This window comes from Mesocricetus auratus, unplaced genomic scaffold (genome assembly GCF_017639785.1).
Source record: "Mesocricetus auratus isolate SY011 unplaced genomic scaffold, BCM_Maur_2.0 Super-Scaffold_100006, whole genome shotgun sequence".
Classification (NCBI taxonomy): domain Eukaryota; kingdom Metazoa; phylum Chordata; class Mammalia; order Rodentia; family Cricetidae; genus Mesocricetus; species Mesocricetus auratus.
In genome coordinates this window covers 10,108,231-10,123,528 of record NW_024429190.1, presented here as the reverse complement: position 1 = coordinate 10,123,528, position 15,298 = coordinate 10,108,231, and the positions used below count along the sequence as shown (strand labels likewise).

At 46.2% G+C, this 15,298-nt stretch overlaps 1 protein-coding gene and 1 pseudogene across 3 annotated transcripts in view; one reads left to right on the top strand and one right to left on the bottom strand.

Moving 5' to 3' along the window:
- The window catches only part of Gck (glucokinase), a 43,194-nt gene that overhangs the window by 14,506 nt on the left and 13,390 nt on the right, over nucleotides 1–15,298 (bottom strand). The gene's annotated exons all lie outside the window — the stretch shown is intronic.
- Nucleotides 76–14,049, top strand: LOC121140652 (annotated as a pseudogene).

The following is a 15,298-nucleotide window of genomic DNA, read 5'->3' as shown; positions in this document are numbered from 1 at the left end:
CCACAGGGGTAGGGCTATGAGTCAGGCTGCTATGTTCTTTGAACAGTTTGGAATTGCTGTTGTGAGGCCGACAAGATGGCTGGAGCCAGCCCATCCACACCCCACCTCTCCACCTTGTCAAGGGAGGCGGCAGCTGGTGCCTTGAAGGATGGGAGGGAAGCAGGTACGTCTGTGGTAAAGAATGGTGTGTACCAGGGAGGCTTCCAACTTGCTCTAGGAACAGCAGGGCCCATGGGTTTTCACCTAGGGAGGGTTGACTATGACTGCCACACAGTCTGGGGCTCCATCATGGAACTTGGGTGGGAAGGGGACGTTGGGGAAGGAAAGGAAGTCAAGTTTCTGTGGAAAGGGTAGAGCTTGGTCATGGGGTGGGGAGGATGGGGACGGGATGGGAGGGGTGGGGTGGGGTACCTGTGCAAGACAAGTGGGAGTAGGTTCAGGTCCTTAGGGCTGCCTTGACATGTCCCCCAAAGAGAATAATACCTGTTTCACTCAGAATTTTTTTACTGTCGTGGACCCTCCTTTAACTGCCTTGAACCCAAGCAGCAAGAAATGGAATGGCGGAGGCCACTGTGTCTTGTGACAGCAATGCTCAGGACGCAGGCTTGCTTTGAGCTTCTCCATGAGGTTCAGATACCCCTAGCCCTTTGCTTGGGTCTGGCTGGGAGTGACCCCATCACACTGTGCACTTGCTGGCATCTCCAAGCTCTGCTAAAATTAGCTGCGGTTGGCAAGTAGGTCAGGGTACAGAGGGTGCCTTGTCAGAGTGCCAGTATCTCCCTTGATTGGTCAGTATGGTCACCCCCGACACGATTGATTTCTTTCCCAAAATAGAGCAAAGCCGACCTCACCAGACCTCATGTGACAAGTCACTGACCACCCAAGCCCTGACTCTGAGCCCTTTTTGCTGTGGGGATAGAACTGGTGCCTGAATTTGGAGTGCCAGGCCCAGGAGAAGTGGCCTGGGGGTCTTGCTCCTGTCTCTTGGGGCAAACCACAGCACAGATGAGGGGGCAAATCCTCAAGCTCTGGCCTCTGGGGGGTAGGAGGCAGGGTATGGACCAAGTCAGAGCCAGAGACAAACCAACCCACTTTCTGTCTTGGCTAGACTGCTTGTGCATGAGCAACAAGCATCTGCCCCAGAACCTGTTCCAGGGGATGGTCTCTTCCTCACTGGCACTTGAAGAATGGAACCTAGCTAGCTAAACCCACAGAACAGATTCTAGCAACTGACACTCGCCTCCTGTGAGCCCATCTTGTCCTTGAGCACCGTGATGAAGCAAGGGCAGTGTAACACAGTGGACTTCCTACACTCAAGAGCAGTGACTGGATAGCCTGTCCAGAGACGAGGGTCCAGACAGAAGGGTGCCTTAGGGACGAGAGCTCATGATGAATGCACAGGACACAAGAAGCCGCACAAACTGTCTGCTCAGGATTTGGAGAAAACATTAGGACTTTGCAACCATGACTTATGACATCTCTCCATCTTCATCTTTTTTTCTGGTAGAGTGAGGGAAGTGAGTAGACCAAATGAATCATTTTCTACGTCCTAGTTGGTAATATACCTCCTTTTTCTCATGTGAGTGTGTGTGAGCGTGAGTGTGAGTGTGTGTATTGTGTGTGAGTGTGTGTGAGCGTGAGTGTGAGTGTGTGTGAATGTGAGTGTGTGTGAGTGTGTGTGAGCGTGAATGTGAGTGTGAATGTGTGTATTGTGTGCGTGAATGTGTGTATGTGTGTGAGTGTGTGTATGTGTGTGAGCGTGAATGTGAGTGTGAGTGTGTGTGTTGTGTGTGAGTGTGTGTGAGCGTGAATGTGAGTGTGTGTGAATGTGTGTATTGTATGAGTGTGTGAATGTGTGTATGTGTATGAGCATGAATGTGAGTGTGTGTGAATGTGTGTATGTGTGTGAATGTGTGTATTGTATGTGTGTGAATGTGTGTATGTGTATGAGCATGAATGTGAGTGTGTGTGAATGTGTGTATGTGTGTGAGCGTGAATGTGAGTGTGTGTATTGTATGTGTGAGTGTGTGTGAGCGTGAATGTGAGTGTGTGTGTATTGTGTGTGTATTGTGTGTGAGTGTGTGTGAGCGTGAATGTGAGTGTGTGTATTGTGTGTGAGTGTGTGTGAGCGTGAATGTGAGTGTGTGTGTGAATGTGTGTATTGTGTGTGAGTATGTGTATGTGTGTGAGCGTGAATGTGTGTGTGAATGTGTGTATTGTGTGAGTGTGTGAATGTGTGTATGTGTATGAGCGTGAATGTGAGTGTGTGAATCTGTGTATTGTGTGAGTGTGTGAATGTGTGTATGTGTATGAGCATGAATGTGAGTGTGTGTGAATGTGTGTATGTGTGTGAGCGTGAATGTGAGTGTGTGTGAATGTGTGTATTATGTGAGTGTGTGAATGTGTGTATGTATGTGAGCATGAATGTGTGTGTGAATGTGTGTATTATGTGAGTGTGTGAGTGTGTGTATGTATGTGTGCAGTTGCATGCACCTATGCACTGTCATGCAGAAGAGGCCAGGGGAGGGTATTGGGTGTCTTTCTCTAAAGCTCACCATCTTATTTTTTTTGAGACAGGACCTCACACTGAATGTGAGGTTGTTTTCAGCTAAGCTGGCTGGCTAATGAGCCTCCAACCTGGTTTTTATGTGGGTACTGGGGATTTAAACTCAGGTTCTCTTGCCTGCAGAGCAAGCACTGTTACCAATGAGCCCTCCCATTCACCACCCTTCTTGTTCAAGAAGCCAATTCATATGCATGGCTGGATTTTCTTTTCAGGTACTTCAAGGCAAGGCATGACAAGTGTAATAACTGATATTCAGGGTTACTCATTCTAATATCAAAAAATGGGCCACAGCATTGACAGTACTTACACACAGTCATAACAAAGGTAATGAAAGCTGACAAGATGGCTCAGTGGGTGAGGAACCTGCCATGGAAGCCTGATGACATGAGTTTGATCTCTAGAACCCATGTAAAGATGAAGGAGTGGGGGCTGGGGAGCCACTGTGTGGTACTGGGAACAGCCAGTGAGTGCCCTTAGCTGCAAGCCATCTCCCCAGCCCTTGGGTTATCTTTCACTGTTAGCATAGGTGGTCCTTAACTATGAAATAGCTCTCCCAGGTCCACGTGTTTGGACCACTGTTCAAGTTGGCGGTACTATTTTGGAAGGTTGTAGAACCTCTATGACAGTGGTTCTGTTTTTTTGTTTTTTGGTTTTTGGTTTTTACAAGACAGGGTTTCTCTGTATTGTTTTGGAGGCTGTCGGTCCAGCCCAGGCTCGAACTCACAGAGATCCACCTGCCTCTGCCTCCTGAGTGCTGGGATTAAAGGCGTACGCCACTACCGCCAGGCTTATGACAGTGGTTCTTAACATGTGGGTAATGATCCCTTGGGGAGGGTATCAAATGACCTTCTCACAGGGCTTGCCTATCAAATATCCTACATATCAGTATTTAGCAAAATCACAGTTATGAAGTAGCAACAAAAATAATTTTATGGTTGGGGGGTCACCACAACATGAGGAACTGTATTAGAGAATTGCATCATTAGGAAGGTTGAGAACCACTGCTCTAGGAGACAAGTCTCACTAGAGGAAGTGAGTCACTGGTAGGCAGGCCTTAAGTTTCTATAGCTGAGTGTCCCCATGACATTGGGAGGAGTAAGCGAAGAAACGTCCAGTCTGCCATATTGGAAGCAGATCTACAGCCACAGTCAAGCTTCCTGATACTGCTGGCCAGACTCCATGTGACTAAAACCTCAGGGGAGAAAGAGGTGGACTGTCTGCTGGACCACAGAGACCGTGTAAGGCAGTAAAGTCAACTTGTCTTGAAAGTTTTTTTTTCCCGAGACACGGTTTCTCTGTATTGTTTTGGAGGCTGCTTTCCTGGAACTCACTCTATAGACCAGGCTGGCCTCGAACTTACAGAGATCCGCCTGCCTCTGCTTCCCAAGTGCTGGGATTAAAGGCATGTGCCACCAACACCAGGCCCAAAATTTTATTTATTTATTTATTTTTTGGTTTTTTGAGACAGGGTTTCTCTGTGGCTTTGGAGGCTGTCCTGGAACTCGCTCTGTAGACCAGGCTGGCCTCGAACTCACAGAGATCCGTCTGCCTCTGCCTCCCGAGTGCTGGGATTAAAGGCGTGTGCCACCAACGCCCGGCCCAAAATTTTATTTTTATATATCTGTATTTTCTACATTTTTCTGCAATGAATGTATATAAATGGAGTACTATTTTTACTTTTAAAAACATTTAGTTACTCTTATTTTATATAAGTGGATATTCTGCCTATGTGTATGTCTATATATCACATACATGCCTGGTGCCCACAGAGGCCAGAAGAGGGTAGCATATCCCTCTGGAACTAGAGTTATTAATGGCTATAAGTCATCATGAGAATCAAATCTGGGTTTTAGTATGCTTAACTGATGAGCCATCTATTATTAAAATTATATTTTGAGACATAGACACTATGTAGCTCTAACTGGCCTGCAACTTGCTCTTGTAGTTCAGGCTGGCCTCAAACTCACAGAGACCCACCTGCCTCTGCCTCCCGAGTGCCAGGATTAAAGACAGGAGCCCCAACATAAGGCTAGAGTGTTATTTGTGAATTAGGTTTTAAAGTAGAACAGACGGAGGAGCCTCACTATTTTTTTTGTAAAAGGCTCCAAGGCCCAGGTTCACAGTTAAATTGGCCAAATTTCCTAGCCCCTTATGCCAGAGGGAAATAAAGTAGATGCCAGGGAGCACACAATGCCAGCCCATCCCCCAGCTGGCCTGTTCCCCGGCTGCCCTCAGCACTAGCCAGGCTCCAGGTACAGGCATCCTGATGCAATGGGGTATGGAGGCCAGTGAGTGTCGCAAGTGTTTGCTTACCACAGAGTGAACTAGAAATTGGCTGGCCTCTGTGTAAAGAGGCAGGCCGTGGGCCTGGTGAGTGGGAGGTGTCAGGCAGTGGGTGGTGGCTTGTGACAAGGATGTAGGAATGAGAGCAAGAGGGGATAGACAGAGACAGCAAAGCACGCTGACAAACGCCACAGCTAACCTGAGGTCAGTGACTGTATCCCGCACACCACAGCTAACCTGAGGTCAGTGACTGTATCCCGCACACCACAGCTAACCTGAGGTCAGTGACTGTATCCCGCACACCACAGCTAACCTGAGATCAGTGACTGTATCCCGCACACCACAGCTAACCTGAGGTCAGTGACTGTATCCCGCACACCACAGCTAACCTGAGGTCAGTGACTGTATCCCGCACACCACAGCTAACCTGAGATCAGTGACTGTATCCCGCAGGACGCTAGCGCAGTCTGACACGAAGTGCAGCTTGTGTGCTTTGTGAGGATAGAGGCCCATGAGAATTACGGGATTTACAAGGATGCTCCAGCTAGACACCACTCGGGGTCCACACCCAGGCCATTCTGATTCCAAGATTGTTAAGACTCAGCCTCTTCCTCCTCCTCCTCCTCCTCCTCCTCCAGTAGACTGAGGAGCTCCAGGAGTCATCCTTGCCTTCGGTGACAGTCCAGGACATCGGAGGCATCTAGGTCCACAAATGTTTTTAGCCCCCAGATTCTCAGCCTCAGTGTGAGGGTGGCCACTGTTGAACTGCTCAGACCAAATGATCTAAGCCGCTCTAATAAGCCCCTTTTAATATATATTAATCCTGTCAGTTATGCTCCTTTAGAGAACTCGAACTAATACAGTATGTGAGGACATAGGAATCAGAGTGAAAAAAGAACTAAAAAGAATATTAGCCAGGGAGCTCAGACACGGGATGTTAAGTCAACTGTCTTTGACATGCTTAGTGGATGGAGAATTAGGCACAATCTGGAGAGACACATATGAACAGATAAAGATGATAATAAAAACACAAGTTATTAAAAAGGAACCCAATAGAAATTTTGAAGCTTAAAAGTATAATAACTATTGTGGAAACATCACTGAAGAGCTCAATGGCAGATTTTTAAAGTTATTTTTACTTTATCTTTATGTGTAGGGCTTTTTGTTGTTGTTGTTTTGGGTTTTTTTTTGTTTTTTGTTTTTTGTTTTTTTTTGTTTTTTCGAGACAGGGTTTCTCTGTGGCTTTGGAGGCTGTCCTGGAACTAGCTCTTGTAGACCAGGCTGGTCTCGAACTCACAAAGATCCGCCTGCCTCTGCCTCCCGAGTGCTGGGATTAAAGGTGTGCACCACCACTGCTAGGCTGTGTAGGGGTGTTTTAATAGCATATATGTCCGTGCATAACGTGTGTGCCTGGTGCCCTTACAGGCCAGAAAGAGTGCTGGATTCCTTGGGGCTGAATTTACAGACAACCTTGTAAACCACCATGTGGGTGCTGGGAATTGAACCTGGGCCCTCTGGAGGGGCAGCCAGTGCTCTTAACCATCGAGCCATCTCTGCAGACCTCAATCAAAGACTTTAACAGGCATAAGATAGAATCAGTAAGCCGAGTGTTGGTGGCACACGCCTTTAATACAAACTCCAAGCTGAGACAGATCACAGTGTCAAAAGACAAAGAGGCTCTGGAACCCTGTGAGGAGAGCGAGGCATGAGACGTGGCACTCGAAGGAAAAGCTGTCTCTCATTAGAAGTCGCACAGGCCGACAGCAGCACTGGCACCGGGATGAAAAGCTGTAACCCAGGCCTTCAAAATTAGTCTCAACAGAGAGGAAATACTAAGACATTTCAGATGAGTCAAAGCAGACAGAATGCATCCCTGGTAAGCCTGCCCGACAAGAAGGGAGGAAGTTGGGAAGCTGCCTGTGGTTGAGAGGGGACCCAGGGTGGGGTAGGACAGTGTAACAAGAGAGAGTTATGGTTCCTATGACTGTCCCAATCCATGGTACCTGTGAATATGCCACTTGATGTGACACAGATGAAAACACACAGCTGACGTCATACTCAGTGGTGAAGACTTTGTTGTTTTCTCCACTAAGTCAGGGACATGACAATGAATCCTACTTTTGCCACTTGATGAAATGTCTAGCCAGAACAATTGGGGAAGAAAAAACAAAATATACCCAAACTGCAAAGGGCTACAGTGTGGATGTGTTTTACTCTCAAAGCCCATATATAAAATCCTAATTACCAGTGGGATGACCTTAGGTGAGGCCTCTAAGAAGTAATTATGTCACAAGGACAAAGGCATCAGGAGTGTCATTAATACCTTTATGTAATAGGTCCCAGAGAGCCGGGCGTTGGTGGCACATGCCTTTAATCCCAGCACTTGGGAGGCAGAGGCAGGTGAATCTCTGTGAGTTCGAGACCAGCCTGGTCTACAGAGCTAGTTCCAGGACAGCCTCCAAGGCTACAGAGAAACCCTGTCTCGAAAAACAAAACAAAACAACAACAACAAAAAACCAGAGTAGGCAAACACATAAGAAAAGAAATGAGGTATCTATGGGGTTTTTGAGGGTGAAACCAAATAAATAAAAAGTAGGTCCCGGAGGGCTTCTTGCCCCTCCTACCATGTGAGGGTAGTGAGAAGGAGAGTGGCGAATGGGCCCTGATCTCAGGACCATGTCATCTTGGACTCCCAGACTCCAGAACTGTGAACAAGTACTGCTGTTTACAAGTGACTTAATTTATAAAATGTTCCTTAAGATTTTTTAAAATTTTAATTACTTATATTTTATGTATGAGTGCTCTGCATGTATACCTTCATGGCAGAGAGAACATCATATCCTTTTATCGATGGTTGTGAGCCACCGTGTGGTTTCTGGGACTCGAACTCAGGACCTCTAGAAGAGCACCCAGTACTCTTAACCCTTGAACTATCTCTCCAGCCCCTATAAGATTTTCTTTAGCAGCCAAATGAACTGCAAACTACCCCCAATTCAGATGACATCATCATATCTGTAGAAGGTCATAGATAACCCATGAAAATGTTTGGGTTAACGCACTCGTTCAACTCCATTTACAACAGCACCAAGGAAGGAGCTCCTTGGGAATAAAATCGGGGTAAAATTAGACTCACAGCTGTGAAGCCTTGATGGAGAAGCAAGAGGACACCTCAGCAAATGGATGGCACCAGTGCTTATGCACTGGAAGACAGTGGTGCTGGGAAAACAACACTACCCCAAGTGATGCACAGACTCTCGGCGGTCCCTAACAATATATGAATTATGCTTTTTTCCGTTACCCACCCCAGACAGGGTTTCTCTGTGGCCTTGGAGGCTGTCCTGGAACTCGCTCTGTAGACCAGGCTGGCCTTGAACTCACAGAGATCCGCCTGCCTCTGCCTCCCGAGTGCTGGGATTAAAGGCGTGCGCCACCAACACCCGGCTGTGAAAAATCTATTTTAACATTGCTACAAAGTGGCATGGTAACCAAAAGAATATTATGATCGATGGTCTAATGGCGAACATATAACCCAATGAGACAGAACACTGCGCCCAGAAACAACGCCTCCCTTGCATGATCACATGATTTTTGACAAAGGTGCCAAGACAATTCAACGGAAGAAAAGCAGTCCCTACAGCAAACGATGGCTAAATTTGGGACGCACGCACTGAAAAGCGAAGTTGAATTCTTTCCCAATACCATAACAAAAGTGAACTTAAGGCAGATCAAAGAGTGAGTGGAACCAGGGAGTAATGTTACATATGTGTGAGGATATCACAGTGAAACCCATTACTTCATGTGTCAATAACATTAATTAAAAAAGAAATGTATTGAAATGGTGAAATTAGAACACTCTTAGAAGATATGAGATAAATCTTTGTAGAGTCAACAGTGGCCTCTTTAACTTCTTTGTCGTGTTGAGGTTTAAATCTAGGTCCTTTTGCCTAGTGAATGCTCTGTCACTGAGCTACACACCCAGCCCTGGAAAAACTCTTAGAATCGACACCAACTGGCAACAAGAGGTCATAGATAATCAGGCTCCATCGACATTGAAGAGCCATGTGTGATGGCCTGCTCAGTAGCTCTAGAGTCTCAGGAGGCTGAGGCAGGAGGGTGATTTGAACCTAGGAGTTCAAGGCCAATCTGGGCAACATCTGAGTCCATCTCAGATAACAGCAGCAACAACAAACTTAGTGGGTAGGAGGGCACTGTCAAGAGCACTGAATGAAAGAAAACATTTGCAAACCTTGCTTCTATTAAGGAAGGGCTTAGTTCATATATATCAATAAGGAAAACTCTTTCAAAGGACCGGGGTTCAGTTCCCAGCATCCACATAGCAACTCACAACTGTCTGTAACTCCAATTCTAAGGGATCTGACACCTTTACACCAATGCACATAAAATAAAGTTAAATAAATTTTAAAACAGGAATTAAGTTTTGATATGTGATATAGCATAGATCAACCTCAACAACAAGTAAAATAAGCCTTATAAGGAGGGATATATGGGGGCTGGAGAGATGGCTCTTCCAGAGGATCTGAGTTCAATTTCCAGCAACAACATGGTGGCTCACAACCATCTCATAATGAGATCTGGTGCCCTCTTCTGGCGTGCAGATATACATGAAGGCAAGATGTTGTATTCATAATAAATAAATCTTAAAAAAAAAAAGAAGAAGAAGGGATATATGGGCCAGGCGGTGGTGGCACATGCCTTTAATCCCAGCACTCAGGAGGCAGAGGCAGGTGGATCTCTGTGAGTTTGAGACCTGCCTGGTCTACAGAGTGAGTTCCAGGACAGCCTCCAACGAAAACCAAAAAAAAAAAAAAAAAAAAAAAAAAAGGGGGATATATGGAGGGATATATGGATGGGGGCTGGAGAGATGGCTCAGAGGTTAAGAGCACTGACTGCTCTTCCAGAGGTCCTGAGTTCAATTCTCAGCCACCACACGGTGGCTCACAACCATCCGTAATGAGATCTGGTGCCTTCTTCTGGCCTGCAGGGATACATGCAGACAGAACTCTATACATTGTAATAAATAAATCTTAAAAAAAAGGGATATGTGATAATTCCACTTTTGTAAATACAAAAAGGCAAATTCATTAAAACAAAAAGAATAGTGTCTGTTACACATATGGGGGACTAGGAAGTAAATGAGTTTCTGAATGGAATGATAACATAGTTTTAGGAAGAGTGGGGAGCAATACGATGATGTGGGCACTTAATACCACCAAACTGTATTTTTTAAAATAGTTTAAATGGGTCCTGGAAAGATAGTTCAGTGGTTAAGACTACTTGCTGCTCTTCCAGAGTGCTGAATTCAGTTCTCCGTACTTACATCAGCTCACAGCAACCTGCAAGTCCAGCTCCAAGGGTTCTGATGCCCTCTGCTGGCCTCTGCAGATCCCTGAACACATGTGTGTGCGTGTGTGTGTGTGCACACACACACATACACACATCACACACACACCATATACACTCCACACACACACACCACACACACACACACACACAAATACACATCACAAATACACACCACACACCACAAATACACACCACACACACCACACACCACACACACCATATACATACCACACACACACCATATACATACCACACACACACCATATACACACACACCACACACATTACACACACACACACCACACACACACACACACAAATACACACCACACACACACAACAAATACACACCACACACACACACAAATACACACCACACACACCACACACACACCATACACACACACACCACACACATACCATATACACACACACACCACACACACACCACATACACACCACACACACATTACACACACACCACACACCACACACACACATTACACACACTACACACACACCACACACTTACATTACACACACACCACACACACACACCACACACACCACACACCACACACACACATTACACACACACCACACACACACATTACACACACACCACACACCACACACACACATTACACACACACCACACACACACACCACACACACCACACACACATTACACACACCACACACACACATTACACACACACCACACACATTCTATTTTCATAGTAAAAGCAGCTGTTTTACTTCCTTAGTCACAATCACACTGTTCTCTTATTCAACAGTTTCTACTGGCGGGCTTTGCATAGTTTTTGGTATTACACAGGTACCAACATGTGGCGCCTAAATGAGACCAGAGCAGTTAGGTACTCCTTGACTGGTCTAAAACTGGAGCTAACCTTGAGGACACCTTGGCAGAAGCCGGTCTGGATATCTCAGTTAAACAAAGGGACTCACACTGGCTGAAAATTAGCTTGATGGAACTCCTCACCCAGTGTGCTGTTCCAGGTGCCTCAACATCCCACTGATAGGAGAAGATGTGGAGCTATAAAAACCAGAGTAGGAGCCGGGCATTGGTGGTGCACGCCTTTAATCCCAGTACTTGGGAGGCAGAGGCAGGCGGATCTCTGTGAGTTCGAGGCCAGCCTGGTCTACAAGAGCTAGTTCCAGGACAGCCTCCAAAGCCACAGAGAAACCCTGTCTCGAAAAACAAAGCAACAACAACAACAACAAAAAACCAGAGTAGGCAAACACACAAGAAAAGAAATGAGGTATCTATGGGGTTTTTGAGGGTGAAACCCCATAAGCTTGGCTGGAAAAGAAGTCTTTGATTATTCAAAACAAAAGATAATTCTTGGTACCCATATATTATCACCAGGGAGTGCCCATGAACCTTCCAAAGGTAGGGCTGAGGCTGGGGCAGGTGTGAGCTCCCCACAGAGGAGAACCTAGTGCTCTCAAGGAATATACTCACCAGCTAGGGTGTCCACCCAGATTCTGCATGGTGACATCCTCACTGCTATGGATTTTAGTTTCTCATTCTTTCTCTTTCTGAATGGGAGCTGACACTTCAGTTGGTTCTTAAATGTCCTCCCAAGGTTCAGTAGGCACAGGGAACCCTTTGGGTCATAGGGGGGGTGACCTGTGAGGACACAGTGTGGGTCCAGGCTTTTGCTTCTTTCTTTCACTTCCTAGTCATGAGGTGAGTAGTTTTACTCCATTACAATCTCATATCAGAATGTGTCACAAGTCCCAAGCAGCAGGGCTAACCAGTCAAGGACAGAAACAGTTTTAAATTTGCGAGCCAAAGTAAACTGTATCTTTTTATAAGTTGAAGATGTTATGTATTTATTGCAGTGACAGAAAACTAACCAACATCCCCTATCCATGCTCTGTATTCCATGGTTGGATTGTTACAATTAGTTTTTCATTTATGATGATGACTAATAAGCGGCATTGTCTGCACTTACGGAGAGCCCCGTCTTCTGCCTCTAAGATCCTGTATTTTGCCTTGGATGCAGGAACAGCATGGGTTGATGCATGTGCTAGGTGTGAAAAGACAGTGTGCATGGGTGTATGAACTGGGACACAGAGGAGTGCACATGTGCCTAACCGCTCTTGTCCACGATGAGGTGGTGGTGATGAACTATGGGCTTCTGTCTTTCTCAGCCTCCTTTGCAGCAAGCTGGCCCCATGGAATTTGAGAGAAGTGTACCCTGATTGACACCAGATGCTAGGATTGGTGATCAGCAAGAGATTTGAACAGGACATGAGATCACTCATTCCTTCAGTACTGCTGAGTACCAAGTTTGTGCTCAATGTGAGGTTGCAAACGTGAATTTTTAAAAAAATCTCTCTGTCTGTCTGTCTGTCCGTCTACTGCCTACCTGTCTATATTTATTGCAGTAGTTGGGACAACTGCATTTAGGAAATAAGGAATAATCCATGACTTTGTACAATGTTCTCTGCACAATCATGCTAATCTGCCCTGTTTTGGCTTAGCTTTAGTTACAAGTGCTGCAGAATCAAGAACTTCTAGAAACTGGGGTTTAGCTTCCAGGGAGCTCCGTGTCCAATAAAAGACAGAAACGGTTTCATAGAAATTCAAACTGGTAACTTTTCCTTCAGCTCTTTGGCTGCTTGAGGATTGCCCCCCCCCCCACACCGTGAATGAGGCTGTCTAGACCGGGAAGTTCATGACTGTCTGCTGCCAAGAAAACAAATGGTCAAGGATGTCCTCCACCCTGGGAAGGCAACGGTGCCAAACACAGACACTCAGCTAGCCAAAATGTACAAGATCACACCAGCTGTCACCTTTGAATTTGGGTTCAGAAGCCATTTCAGCAGAGGCAAGGCAATGGGCTTCATGATTACACATGAGACTTTAACACAGGCTTGCAAGACACAGTCCTCATGAGAAGAAAGAGACATTGAGGGAGCAGGAAGGAATGTAGAACAGAATGAAAAGGGGGACGGCAAAAGCCAATGGTGGAGCTGGCAGAAGTGAGCTGCAGACTGGACAACAGCAAAGGGAGTAGATATTCTGCAGTGACCTCATCCTCTGTGGTGGCACCAATTTCTGGGCTATGCCGCAGTGAACAGTAAGAAAGACTTGAAGCCAATATGGTGGCAGCCAAGGTTGTCCTTTGACCTTCACGTGTGTATGGTGTCATGCATTCCTCCCCCCTACACACACCACACCACATACATTCACAAAAGATAAAAAATATAGACTGCTATTGAATAATATGATAAAAGATAACAGAAAAGATATAGGGAGCTTGGAAGGCTCATGAGAGTTATATGTGACTTGAATGCATTTCAAAACTGGGAAGAGATGGAAGATTTTCAAATGATGAAAATGATTTAGAATTTCACTCAGGAAGACAAGAAGAGAGGTGCCAATAGTTGAAATGGAGAATGATGTGGAAACCTTCCCCTTTTACAAATGGCAAGCCCAGATGCTAAAAACAAAAACAAAACTATGCTCTGGGGCTAGAGATGTAATCCTTTTGTAAACTGTGAGGACTGTTGATCTCATTGTTGATAAAAAGCTGACTGGCCGATGGCTAGGCAGGATTTTTGGAGTAGAGAGAACGCTGGGGAGAAGGGCGGAGTCAGAGGACACACTGAGATGCAGAGTGAACAGGCTGGGAAGTGCATACATGAGGTAAGCAAGCCTGGAGCAGCACACAGATGAACAGAAATGGGTTAAGAGCAAGCTAAACACAAGCCTAATTAACCTTGACTCTGTGTGGTTATTTGGGGAGTGGCCACCAGACAGAAAAGTCTGCCTACGGCAGAAGGCTTGCCTAGATACACAAGGCCCTGGGGTTTGATCTCCAGAGCAACAATGAGAATTATGCTCATGAAAGTCTTGCCAGTGACTTGGGACAAGTCTGGTTTATTGAAAGAGTGATGACAGTCAAGAGGCTATGGCAGCCAGGGAATGTTGTGTGAGGGTACAGAGGTGGAATGTTCATGCCTTGCTATGACAGCAGAGCAGGTGGAGACCAATTGTGCTTTAACTCTGAACGTCTGTCTCTGGGACCTACTCAGAATCAAAGCTCTGCCTCCCTCCAAGGTCTGGGAGGAGGGGCAAATAAGCTGGGCATCACAGAGCGGCATCAGGGGGATGGGGGAGAGATGCTGGGGTATATAGAGGCCACAGGAGCAAAGGCTGTAGTAGACATGGTTCATAGAAACAAATGTGGATTTATGCCCTCAGGATCTATGCAGAGTCACTCACCTCAACAAGCACACACCTGGCAGAATGACCAGGGCTAGAACATATAAAGAGCCTTGCCAACTCAGTAAGATGATAACACCCCTATTTAAAAGAGAACATCTTCAAAGATTGTTTAACATAAATACAAAACCATATATAGCATCATTACTCCAAAGAGAAAGGGGAAGTTAAGAGCACACTGACAGCTGGGCGATGATGGCGCATGCCTTTAATCCCAGCACTTGGGAGGCAGAGGCAGGCAGATCTCTGTGAGTTCGAGGCCAGCCTGGTCTACAACAGCTAGTTCTAGGACAGCCTCCAAAGCCACAGAGAAACCCTGCCTCGAAAACAACAACAACAACAACAAAAGAGCACACTCTCTGACCCCGTCCTGGGAAAGGCAAATGCTACCTCCAGTGTGGGAGCCAGTTTGGCAGTTTCTTCTAAGATTTAAATGCCTACTTACCCAATGTCATTCCACATCTCTCACTCTCCCCAAAGGGACACTCATGTACACACAACGATGTACTAGAATGTTGACGAAAGCTTTATGCACAACAGCTTGGGCTGGGAACAACCCAGATGCTGACACTGCTGAGCAGTGGGAAGGGGCAGAGAGCAACGTGCTGCTGACATAGCAAAGCTCACGGCCAAGCAAAGAGCCAGCTGCAACAGACTGGCTCCGGGCTTCCACATACAGATGTTCTGGGGAAAGCAAATAAAGAAGGATAGAAACAACGCAGATTCCCAAGAACTGGAGTGGGAGACGTGATTGACAGCAAGGAGGCAGGGTCCAGGGGCCTCCTGGAGTGATGGGAGGAGTCTTTTGTTGTTTCTCTGTGTAG